Consider the following 12,714-nt stretch of genomic DNA (forward strand, 5'->3'; position numbering starts at 1 on the left):
AGCCCTATCAAACAAACGAGGCCTCGCAGCAGTACCCCTTGAAGAAATCAGCAGTAGGAACAGTGATGCTGCTATCAATAGTCCCGGATCTCTTGGGTGCCATTAAAACTGAGAAAAAGTGCTTAAGAGTTGTGTTTTTGAATATGGGAGAGATTTTAAGGTTTGAAAGTGTATGGGGGAGTATATGGAATAGTTGTATGTATATATAAGGTAGAGAATAGGTTAAAATTTGATTAGGAGTGGGTTTGAGGGTTAAAAATGTGGGTAATGGGAAGATAATTCATGGGTAGTGGGGCTGTGTTTGTATTTTTATGTTTTCTGGTTTTTTTGGGTTTTTTTCTAAGGCTTAAAAAAATTCTGCCAGTCGGGCCCTGAGCGGTCGCTCAGCAAAGCTGAGCGGGCGCTCAGCTTGCTGAGCGGTCGCTCAGCAGAGCTGAGCGGACGCTCAGGGGTCTTCGGGAAAAATAATTTTATTGCCCTGTTTTTCTGATTTTTTTATGGTTTTGGATAGGTTACGAACTTCTAAGGGTGCCTATAACAACAAATCATGGGTTGCCTTCCAAGAAGCGCTTCTTTTTCGTCATTAGCTTGACGGAGCGTACCTTACTCAAGTTGGCAATAAAACGGCACTAACCACTTCCCGGTTTGCCGTGTCCCCATAGTAATGCTTCAAATGCTGACCATTAACCTTGAATGCTTGGCCCGGATCATTCTCAAAAATCTCCACCGCTCCATGTGGAAACACAGTTTTGACAATAAAAGGTCCAGACCACCTTGATTTCAACTTTCCAGGAAAAAGTCGGAGACGAGAGTTGAATAAAAGAACTTGCTGCCCCGGCACAAATGAGTTAGGATATAGTTTCCTATCGTGCCACCTTTTCACTTTTTCCTTGTACATTTTGTTGTTCTCGTACGCTTGGAGTCGAAATTCATCAAGTTCATTTAACTGAAGCATTCACTTCCTTCCAGCTACATCTAGATCAAAGTTCAACTTTTTCAGCGCCCAATAAGCCTTGTACTCAAGCTCCGTAGGTAAATGACATCCCTTACCATAAACAAGTTGAAACGGGGACATCCCAAGTGGAGTCTTGTATAAGCCCAAACAGCTTCATTGAGCTTCAAAGACCAATCTTTCCTTGATGGACAAACAACCTTCTCTAAAATGCGCTTAATCTCTCCATTAGACACTTCTGCTTGACCATTAGTTTACGGATGATAGGCAGTAGCAACATGATGATTTACATTGTAGCGCTGCATCATAGAAGTGAACTTACAGTTGCAGAAATGCGACCCCTCATCACTTATGATTACTCATGGCATTCCAAACCTTGTGAAAATCTGCTTATGAAGAAAATTCAACACTACCTTTGCATCATTCGTTGGTAGAGCCTTGACTTCTAACCATTTTGAGACATAATCGACTGCTAGTAAGATGTACTAATTATTGCAGGATGAGACAAATGGTCCCATGAAATTGATTCCCCAAACATCAAAGACCTCGACTTCAAGCATCACATTTAACGACATTTCATCCTTCCTCGTAAGATTCCCCACTCTTTGGCAATGATCACACCTTAAAATGAACTGATGAGCATCCTTAAACAAAGTAGGCCAAAAAAAACCTGCTTGCAGAATACGAGCTGTCGTCTTCTCACAACCATAATGCCACCATAAACTATGGAGTGGCAGTATCGTAATATCCCCTCTGTCTCACAGAATGGGATACATCACCTGATGATCTGGTCAGCTCCCTGTCTAAACAAATATGGTTCATCCCACATATACCACTTCACCTCATGCATAAACTTCTTCTTTTGAACTGTATTCATATTATGAGGCATTATATTGCTAACAAGATAGTTCACAATATCTGCGAACCATGGCTCTTCCTCCTGAACTGCGAACAACTGCTCATCCGAAAAAGATTCGTTGATCAATATCTTATCATGTGAAGTAGACTCGGGATTCTCCAATCTAGAGAGATGGTCAGCTACTTGATTCTCAGTACCTTTTCGATCCTTGATCTCTAACTCAAATTCTTGTAGCAAGAGCACCCAACGAATGAGTCTAGGCTTTGAATCCTTCTTGGAAACCAAATAGCGAATGGTCGCATGATCAGTGAACACTGTCACCTTTGTACCAAGCAAATAAGATCGAAATTTTTCGAAACCAAAGAATATAACCAAGAGCTCCTTCTCAGTAGTGGTGTAGTTCATTTGAGCTCCATTTAGAGTCTTACTAGCATAGTAGACCACATGAAAGAGATTATTCTTGCGCTGCCCAAGAACTGCGCCCACCGCATAATCATTCGCATCACACATCATCTCAAAAGGCTCTGTCCAATCAGGTGTCGTAATAAATGGTGCAGTTATCAAACTCTTCTTGAGAGTCTCAAATGCCGTCAAGCATTCATCATCAAATTTGAAAGGCACATCCTTCTCAAGCAAGTTGCACAACGGCTTAGATATCTTCGAAAAGTCCTTGATGAAACGCCGATAAAAACCCACATGACCAAGAAAACTACGGATTCCTTTCACAGAAATAGGTGGTGGAAGATTTTCAATGACTCCCACCTTGGCTTTGTCCACCTCAAGACCCTTTCTAGAAACCTTATGCCCAAGAATAATGCCTTCACGCACCATAAAATGACATTTTTCCCAATTGAGCACCAAATTAGTTTCCACGCACCTTTTGGGCACCGCACGAAGATTATTCAAACATTCATCATACGAATTTCCAAAAACGGACAAGTCGTCCATGAACACCTCGACATTATTTCCAATCTTATCAGAGAATATAGCCATCATACATCTTTGAAAAGTGGCCGGTGCGCCACATAAGCCAAACAAAACTCTGCGAAAAGCAAACGTACCAAATGGACAAGTGAAGGTAGTCTTTTCTTGATCCTCTGGTGCAATACATATCTGATTATACCCCGAATAGCCATCCAGAAGACAATAATATTCAAGACCGGCCAACCTGTCAAGCATCTGATCGATAAATGGAAGAGGAAAGTGATCCTTCCTTGTGGCCTTGTTCAACTTTCTGTAGTCCATGCATACCCTCCATCCCGTGACTGTTCGAGTGGGGATGAGCTCATTCTTCTCATTTGCTACCACAGTAATACCTCCTTTCTTAGGTACACATTGCACGGGGCTCACCCAAGAACTGTCAGAAATAGGATAAATGATTCCCGCATCCAGCCACTTCATAATTTCTTTCTTCACCACTTCTTTCATGATAGGATTAAGTCTTCGATGTTGCTCAACAGTCGGCTTACTACCCTCCTCTAGCAGAATTTTATACATGCAGTACGAAGGGCTGATCCCCTTGATGTATGCTATAGTCCATCCGATAGCCAATTTGAATTCTCTCAAGATCCTCAAGAGCTTATCCTCCTCACTACCTGAAAGGTCAGTTTCAATAATAACAGGTAAAGTAGATGCATCACCTAAAAAAGGATACCTCAAGTGTTCAGGCAATGGTTTAAGCTCCAAGGTAGGTGCTTTCTCAATAGATGGTTTGAGCTTTCCTTCAGCATTTTTGAGGTCAGAAGTACCAAGAGATTCAAATGGCATGTCTAGCTTTCGCCTCCAAGGAGAAGCATTTAGATATTGTAGTTGCTCATTGCCATCCTCATCATCACTGTCAAAGAACCCTACTAAGGCTTTCCCTAATGCATCAGACATTAGCATATGATCAAGTTCTGAAGTAACCACAGAATCAATCAAATCCACCTTTAAGCACTCCTCATCTTCTGTAGGGAATTTCATCGCTTTGAATACATTGAATGTCACATCCTGATCATGCACCCTCATAGTAAGTTCACCTTTTTGCACATCTATCAAGATACGGCCTGTAGCCAAGAAAGGTTTCCCCAAGATAATGGGAATCTTCTTGTCTTCCTCGAAATCCAGAATAACAAAGTGTGCAGGAAAGAAGATCTTATCCACCTTTCCAAGCACATCCTCCACTATGCCTCGTGGGTAAGTAATAGAACGATTAGCCAATTGTAGAGACATGTAGGTGGGCTTTGGATCAGGCAAATTCAACTTTTTGAAGATAGACAACGGCATCAGATTGATGCTTGCTCCCAAATCACACAGGCACTTGTCAAAAGACAACTTGCCAATGGTGCAAGGAATGGTGAAGCTACCTGGATCTTTAAGCTTTGGAGGTAATTTTTGTTGCAGCACAGCACTGCACTCTTCCGTTAGAGCAACGGTCTCAATGTCATCCAGTTTCACCTTCCTTGAAAGAATATTCTTCATAAATTTCACATAACTAGGCATTTGCTCCAGAGCCTCAGCGAAAGATATATTGATGTGAAGTTTCTTGAACACCTCCAGAAACTTACCAAACTGCTTATCCAGCTTTTGTTGTTGAAATCTCTTAGGGAAAGGTGGTGGAGGATAGAGCTGTTTCTCCCCTGTATTACCCTCAGGAAGAGTGTGTTCAACAGTAGTCTTCCTTGGTTTTGTCGCTTTCTCCTTTTTCTTAGCTTCTTCATCACCAACTTCAGCTTCTCCGTCTTTTGCTTTTTCAGCATCAGAAACTTTTCCAGACCTTAAGGTAATAGCCTTGACTTGCTCTTTTCCAGACCTTAAGGTAATAGCCTTGACTTGCTCTTTAGTATCACTAGGGAAGTATGCTAGGTTGACGATTGAGCACTGCATTGGCTATTTGACCGATTTGATTTTCCAAAGTCTTGATAGAAACAGCCTGACTTTTGCATAACAGCTTGAGTTCCTCGAAATCAGCACTAGAAGGTGGAGCTCCACCTCCTTGTTGAGGATATGATTGCCTTTGAGCATAATGTTGTGGTTGCTGGAATCCAGGTGGATTAAACTGTTTACTTACGCCTTGCTGATATGGTTGCTGAATAGCATTCTGATTATTACTCTAGCTGAAATTTGGATGATTTCTTTTGTTAGGATGATAAGTAGCTGGCACAGGCTGCTGGGGTCGCTGATAATTGTTCACATACTGAACAGATTCATTAACAAGAGAACACTGATCCGTAGCATGAGAACCTGCACAAAGCTCACAGACCATAGCTATCTGATTGACTCTATAGGTGGCTAAAAAATCGACCTTCATAGACAGCACTTGGAGCTCTGTAGCTGCATCAACTTCCAGAATACCTGCTACCTTCCCAGGCATCATCCTTTGAGTTGGGTTTTGATGCTCATTTGCATCCATAGTCTCAATAAGATTATAAGCCTCAGTATAGCTTTTGGCCCACAAGGCGCCTCCAGCTGTTACATCAAGCTTGGGCCGAGATTGGGCCCCCAAACCATTACAGAAACTAGTGATCACCATCCAATCGGGCATACCATGATGTGGACACTTTCTCAAATCTCCTTGTAGCACTCCCAAGCTTCACACATAGATTCTGTAGGTTTCTACGCAAACTGAGTAAGAGCACTCCTCATAGCCGCGGTCTTCGCCATTGGATAGAACTTCACCAGAAAATTCTGTGCAAGATCTTGCCAAGTAGTGATGGACCCAGCTGGTTTAGAATGTAACCAGTCCTTAGCTTTATCCCTCAGAGAGAATGGGAAAAGCCTCAGCTTGATAGCCTCATCAGTCACACCATTATATTTGAAAGTACTACAGATCTCGACAAAATTCCTGATGTGCATGTTGGGATCTTCAGTAGCAACACCTCCAAAAGAAACAGAATTCTGCACCATCTGAATAGTGCCCGGCTTGATTTCAAAAGTGTTAGCCTGAATAGCCGGGTGAAGGATGCTTGACTGAATGTCATCAATTTTAGGCCGAGAAAAGTCCATAAGAGCTGGATCTGCCGGAACTATACGATCACCCATAATTACTGGTTCTTTTTTCTCGCTTTCTGTATTCGAATCTTCAAAATCTATCTTCAACGGAATACTAAGAACTTCGTCTGTCTCCTCAGCTGTATCTAAAGTACCTGAAACACAACCGGAAATAATAAGTAACACGTCTTAATCAATGAGTCCTAATGACCACTGATGGTAAGTATATAAACTAAACAAATACGCCGAGTCCCCGGCAGCGGCGCCAAAAACTTGTTAGGACGGAAACACGCGCTAATAATACACGCAAGTATACGAGTTCGCAAGTAATATAGAATACTTTCTAGTTCATTCCCACAGAGGCTTAGACTAATTATGTTCAATTAACACTCACTCACCAATGTATAATTACTTCTCAATGTCAAGACAATAACACTTAGATTTGATTAACTAATTTTTAACTACAATTACCTACGAGAATTAAGCACTTAATTGACACTTGAATTAACAATATTAAACACACATGAGATCACAACTTCATTACTACTTCCTTCAATAGTTGTTGTTATTACCCTTAGCATGTAACGGTGATGATATTAATCGAACAACACGAAACTGATAAAAGCCAACTTTTATTATACTAATACCATTCTACCAAGCATCCACAATTAAGATAGAAGTTGAATAGGCATCAATTATGTTGAGACCCTATATGTCTACAGAATTTGACAACATAACGATTTAAGCACAAGTTATTCCTTATGATTACACAGGGCAAGTAAAACGATTAGAGTTACCCACTAATCATGCACACACATATATTAACCTATGCTAGCATGGCAAGTTCTAAACCTCAAGATCCACCGTCACTTCACAAGAGATTAACACCCTATCTTATATGTTCGTGACGCACATAAGACGAATAAGCACAACCAATACTAGATATCATACAATCATCACACACTAAGGTATTAAACAACTAACTAAAGAATTCCATAGTAAATCCGTTACGACCCCATGATCACGATTAGCCCATGATTGAATTCATCGTCACCATGGGTTCATATGAAAACATGATAATAACACATGAGAATAATTAAATAAACTACTAATATTAAACCAGAGTACGTCACAAGAGTAAATAGGTTCAAAGCAAAGAAAACTAGCATCCAACGTTATAACGAAATAAAGAATCACAAGAAAATATGCTTCCTCTTCGTTGCGATGTGCTAAAACGGTCTTCTTCCTTATCTCCTCGCTCCTCGGTTAATACTACGATTCAACACATGTGAAACGTCTCTGAAAACTACTTATATAGGAGTCCCACAAAACCCAGCTATCTCAGAAATTGGAAGCTTAACAGAATCAGGAGTCTAAAAATAATAATTTAAATTTTCGTCGCTAAGCGGCCGCTCAGCATTCCTGAGTGGGCGCTCAACTTCCTGAGCGGTAGCTCAGCAGAGCTGAGCGGGCGCTCAGACCCCTTCTGGAAAAAACTCTGTTTTTGCTCTCATTCGTTGCTGCATTCTGCTCCTATCTTCCCACTTGCAATGCCAAACACATGCCAAGGTTATTCTTGATGAAATATCTCCACAAATGCAAGTAATACCCTGAAATGCACAAACACTAGAAAAACGCATCAAATACACAAAATACTTGATTTCAAGACATCAATTCAAGCCATTATAAGACGTTCGAAGTGGTATAAAATGCCACTTATCACCATTCACCCTCCCACACCTCACCCAAGGATACTGAGCCCCTTTCCCTCCGCTGATGAGGACGAGGATGATGAGATGGAGGCACAAACTTATGAGATTCATGACATATCTGTAATATCCGAGATATATCGTGTAATTATTTTTGCTATTATACAATTATTATGTGTGTACAATATCTATTCTCTGACTTAATTGTTAAATGTTATCTGTACTTGGATATTCAAAAATAACATTAATTGAGTATTTTAATTTTTATATGTCCAAAATAAAATATAGATAATTGTCATATCTTCCTAATTATTTTTATGTTGGGTTATGGATTTATAAGAATCATCTGAAATTTCTAAAACTTTTTTTCGAGTATTTAAAATCTATTTTATAAAAACGGGAACCAACCGACGTCATCCGTTGTTACGTTTTTAGAATCCGGAACTTTTCCGAGAACTCCTTTCTAACCTAATTGTAATATTCCGAGCATATTCCATGTTTCGACTTTTTCGATCCAGCGTACGGTTTGTCCTGCGCGGGTCCCGGCGCAACATTTTCGATACAATATTCATTTCGGTAAATCAATAAAACTCGTATTTTCGAGAAACAGGAGCTTTTTATTAAACTATCACAATTATCACCTCGTAATACGTGTAACCAGGCGCTGAGACCAAGACCGCAGTACAAATTGTACAGATTTGGATAATTATCTCGAAAACCGATACCGTTTGGATCAGTTTTTACAAATAAACGTACCATTTTATATCCGGAATGATCCAACGGGATACTAATTTTCCGTAATTATAAATAGCTTTTTACCGTATTTTATTTTGTATCAAAATCATTTGCAGATAGTTAATTCTATAATTTTCAGAGAAAAACCCTAATTATATAAATTGTTCTAAGAATCAAACAGCAAAACGAAGGCGTTACCGATCTCTGTTTTCAAAGCTTGAGTAACCAAAATGAAGGATTTGAAGTGTTCTATCAGATTCTGAGCTTTCTTTCACTGCAGAACCAAAGGTTTATTTTCTGAAAATTTATTTATTTTCGAATTAAAATTATTAAAAATATGAATTTTTGTTCGGATGATTGTTTGTATGATTTGATGATTGCATGTTGTAGAGCTTGTTTTCCTGATGATTTTCATATGTCATACGTCTGATTTGGAGTTCAATAACATGTTCAAATTTGAGTTTGATTTTCGAATTTTAAAATTAGGGTTTATAACCCGTATGAATGTTCTTAATTGAAATTTGGGGGTTTCTTATTCTGTGATAGATTGATATTGTGTTATAGTGGGTTGTGTTCTCTGTGAAATTTGCAATCTAGTCGTATAAGTTTCATGAATCAACGAGGTCTGTAAAAGAGGGAGTTAGGTTTTAAAGTTTTCGTTGAACTCGCCGGAAACCGGCGAGATTCTTGATCATTTTCCGGCTAATTCCGGGATGATTAGAATGAATTGATGGCATGGTTGTGTTCCTTGTGAAGTATAGGTTAAATCTGGAGTTTGTGGTGGTGGGAGGAGGCCGGAGTTGAGTTCTCCGGCGAACCCGACTGTTTTCCGGCGAAGGGCTGGAAAATTGCAGTTTAGTACCCCAACTTTTGAAAACGATGAAGTTCAGTCCCTGAACTTTCCAGAGTTTGCAAAAGTTGGATTCCTGTTTTAAAAATGTTTAAAAATCATATTTCCTATTTATTTTTATTATAAAAATTCATTTTTCATTTCTGAAAATTCGAAAAATTAGTATTTTAATTCCGAAAATTATTTTTAATTCAAAAATAAATCTGAATTAATTAGTTAATTAATTTCAGTTAATTTTTAATTGATTAATTGGTCAATTAATTCGAAAATTAATTGATTAATTGATTTAATTAATTATTAATTGATTTTAATTACTTATTTAATTAGATTTAATTATTTAGAAATGATTTAAAAATTCCGAAAAATAGTTTCGAGCTTTAAAATATTATTCTAAATTATTTTCAAGGCTCGATAATTATTCTAAAATTATTTCGGAGCCAGAATTGGCCAACTGAACCCTGTTTATTACTCCAAAATTGATCCAACAACCCGTTTTAATTTTGAAAAATGTTTTAAAAATCATTTTAAGTAACTGAAAGCCTGTTTATGACCCGAGACTTCTTTATAAATGGGATGGCATTGATTATTTAACGTGTTATGTGTTATATGTGACTTGTTGGTTGACTGTCAGTCTATATGTTCGGTGATTACTTGTTTATAGCGTAACTTTCAATCAGTTAATCGGATTTGAGTAAAACGAAGGGTAGATAGAAGTGTATGTCAAATAGAATGGTATGAGTTAAATATTAATAGATACTTATGATGCCTAGCAGAGTAAGCAAGGCGTAAGAAAGAGAAGCAAGTGATCAGAAAATAGAATTGACATGTAGAAAATACCGCAAGTGATCAGAGGATAGAAGCGATGCATAAGAGAAACAGACGAGTGATTGTTGAATGGGGTCATTAGACAAGTACAAGTGAAGTTGAAATCAATTATGATAAGGCAAGTATTTCTAAACCTTTCTCAAAATACAATGCAAATATTTCTAAATTCTCTTGTGACATATTGTTAATACCCAAAATAGTTCTGTTTTATACTGTACACATTTTGAATCCTTTAGCCTTAAACCTGAGCAACAGCATTTGATCTTTGAGCCGTAAGCCTTATTCTTAGTAAACCATTTCTTGTTGATTTACCAGATACTAAACCAGACAAATAAGATACTACTCCACAAATATATATCCATCATATATACCAAACACTGGAACAGAATTATTTACACATACAAAAACTTTTATACTCAACCATACCTTGCGATATCAAAGTACTAAAACCTTGTAAAAACACTATTCATCTAATATCCGATTATCCTACCGGCTGGAGGCCACTTCTTTTATGTATTTTGACATACCCTTTTTGGTAACTATGAATTTTTACCATGCTCTTTTACAAATGTTTTATGGTTATTGATTATGATCTGGTTTTATTGAACTCTATTATTTATCATATTGAAATGCTTTAGAATTGGATAGTTTTCTTTGTGTGAACTAGGTTCGTGGTCGGACCATATCGATGGTCAAGTTAGGCCAATGTGTGCCTTGGATCCAGTAGTTAGAGCAGTGTTGTGTGCTTTGCTCGGGGTTAGTGCGTGACTGATCAGCAGCCTAACCTTGGTTTTAAAAACTTAAAATGAATATCCAATTCTATTGACTGTTTAACAGGAAACTTAATTCTTTTGAATCACCTCATTTATTATTGTTTAACCTCAGTTATTGATAATATGACTTGCTGAGCTAGTTAGCTCACTCTTGCGAATCTTTTTAAGTATTCTACAGTTAAGAAGGATACGGTTGATAGCGAGGTTTCCCAGTTCAATGTTCGAGCTAGGATTCCAGATTATGATTGATCGAGCTAGAAAAACTTATGGCAGTAGTGAGATAGCAAGGTTGAAGAATAACTTTTTTTTTACCAGTTGTAAATTAAATTAGTTGGGATATGGTACGTTGTAATAAAAGTTAAGGTGGTGGCTTGTTTTCATACTTTAACCTGTTGTGATCCGTGGTTATGTAAAGCAGGGTCATTACAAATAATATTTTATATATACAGGTTTATATATTGATTATGTGTTGTGGACCCCAAACTTCTGACCCGGGTTTGGAGGACGCCACAGGTTGGTATCAGAGCTACAGGTTATAAGTCACTGAAACAAGCCTAGATTATCGGGATTGGGTAGAGGGTTAGGATTAGGAATAGGAAATAGAAAGATAGGTCATTGTGAGGTTGAGTGCGACTGTATAGTAGGTCTCCGGCACGGTTCGTGTTGCGATTCGGGATTCTTGACTAGCGACGTGATATCCAGGCAACGGCAATGGCAGATCCTGATTTCCCTGCATCAACTGATCTTTTGGAACCTTCCGTTTAAGGATCGTTATGTTCTCTCAGATTCGATTTGTGCCTTGATCTTCCATCAGTATTAGCGGTATTACCTTTTGTTATGATAGTTGCGCCTCTCCAAGTTATTCAACGCTATTCTATCATCTCTCGATATGAGACTACCTATTCAAGAACCTTCATTTGCTTATTCTTGTTCTTTTGAACATTTAACTATGAATGTATCTTTTCTGTCTATTATACACCATATTCTACATCCTTAGTTTAAAAACCTTTCCAACGAAACAACAGCGTTTGCGAGAAGGGACGCGATAGCGGCAGTAAACGGTGAGTATTGAGATATAAATTAAGGTGAGAAGGAGTTTAGAAAGAAGATTCAAGTGTTCTGGAGGATGGCTGTATCCGGTTAAAAGAAGCTATTAGTAATTAGGCCACTCATGACTAGCTTGTGAAATGAAGTAGAAAAGTGTTGAAAAGAGAGAATTAGAGGAGATTAGGGATCTGAAGATTTCTTGAGATTAGAAAATGGTGTTGTAATGATGTGATAAACATTTTAACAAGATGATGTGACATTAGCTGACTTGTTGACTATTGGATAATCTGTTCCACTCAATGATTGCAAAGTGGTTAACGGGAGTACTACCAGTATGGGAGCCTTAATGTGAAGCTACGAATAAGATAACGTGCAACGACAGCGGAAGTTTTCATTGATTACGGAAAGTAATAGACCTAATGAAGGAAAGGAGATAAATGAAAGTGAATGGATCTTTGGGTGATCATTTCTTTAACTTGGTATCTGGTCATAAGAAGGAAAACAACCAACTCATACAGTAAGGACAACCGGAGGTGTGATTTTCAAAATTTTCAAATTTTTTTTTTTAAGTTTTCGAAAAAGATTTTTCCTCACAAAATTTCTAAAAGCCTTTTTGAATAAAATAAGTTTTAAACCTTGGTTGTCAAGTTACTACTTGAGTTTCTTCTTTGTTAAAAGACCCGGATTTTCTGGAAGGATGTTATTTCAGACTCAGTATTGTTAATTCGGAGAACGAGGTAACCTGCGATTATGAAGAAGTGAGTGCAAGTATTGTCTGATAGGATTAACAACAGAACCAGCGTACGGAATAACTATTCATCCAATTACTGGGATTATCAGAGTTCGAAAAATTCATTGATTAAACGGAAGCCTGAGCATGACCGAAGAAGATTGGGAAAATTTCCAGACTTTTCTAAAGGAAGAATATTATTAATAAAATGATCGTTATGTTGAATGATTTACGGTTATTCCAAATTAAAAAGAGGAAACTCAAG

The sequence above is a fragment of the Apium graveolens genome, chromosome 3 (assembly GCF_009905375.1).
Source record: "Apium graveolens cultivar Ventura chromosome 3, ASM990537v1, whole genome shotgun sequence".
NCBI lineage: Eukaryota > Viridiplantae > Streptophyta > Magnoliopsida > Apiales > Apiaceae > Apium > Apium graveolens.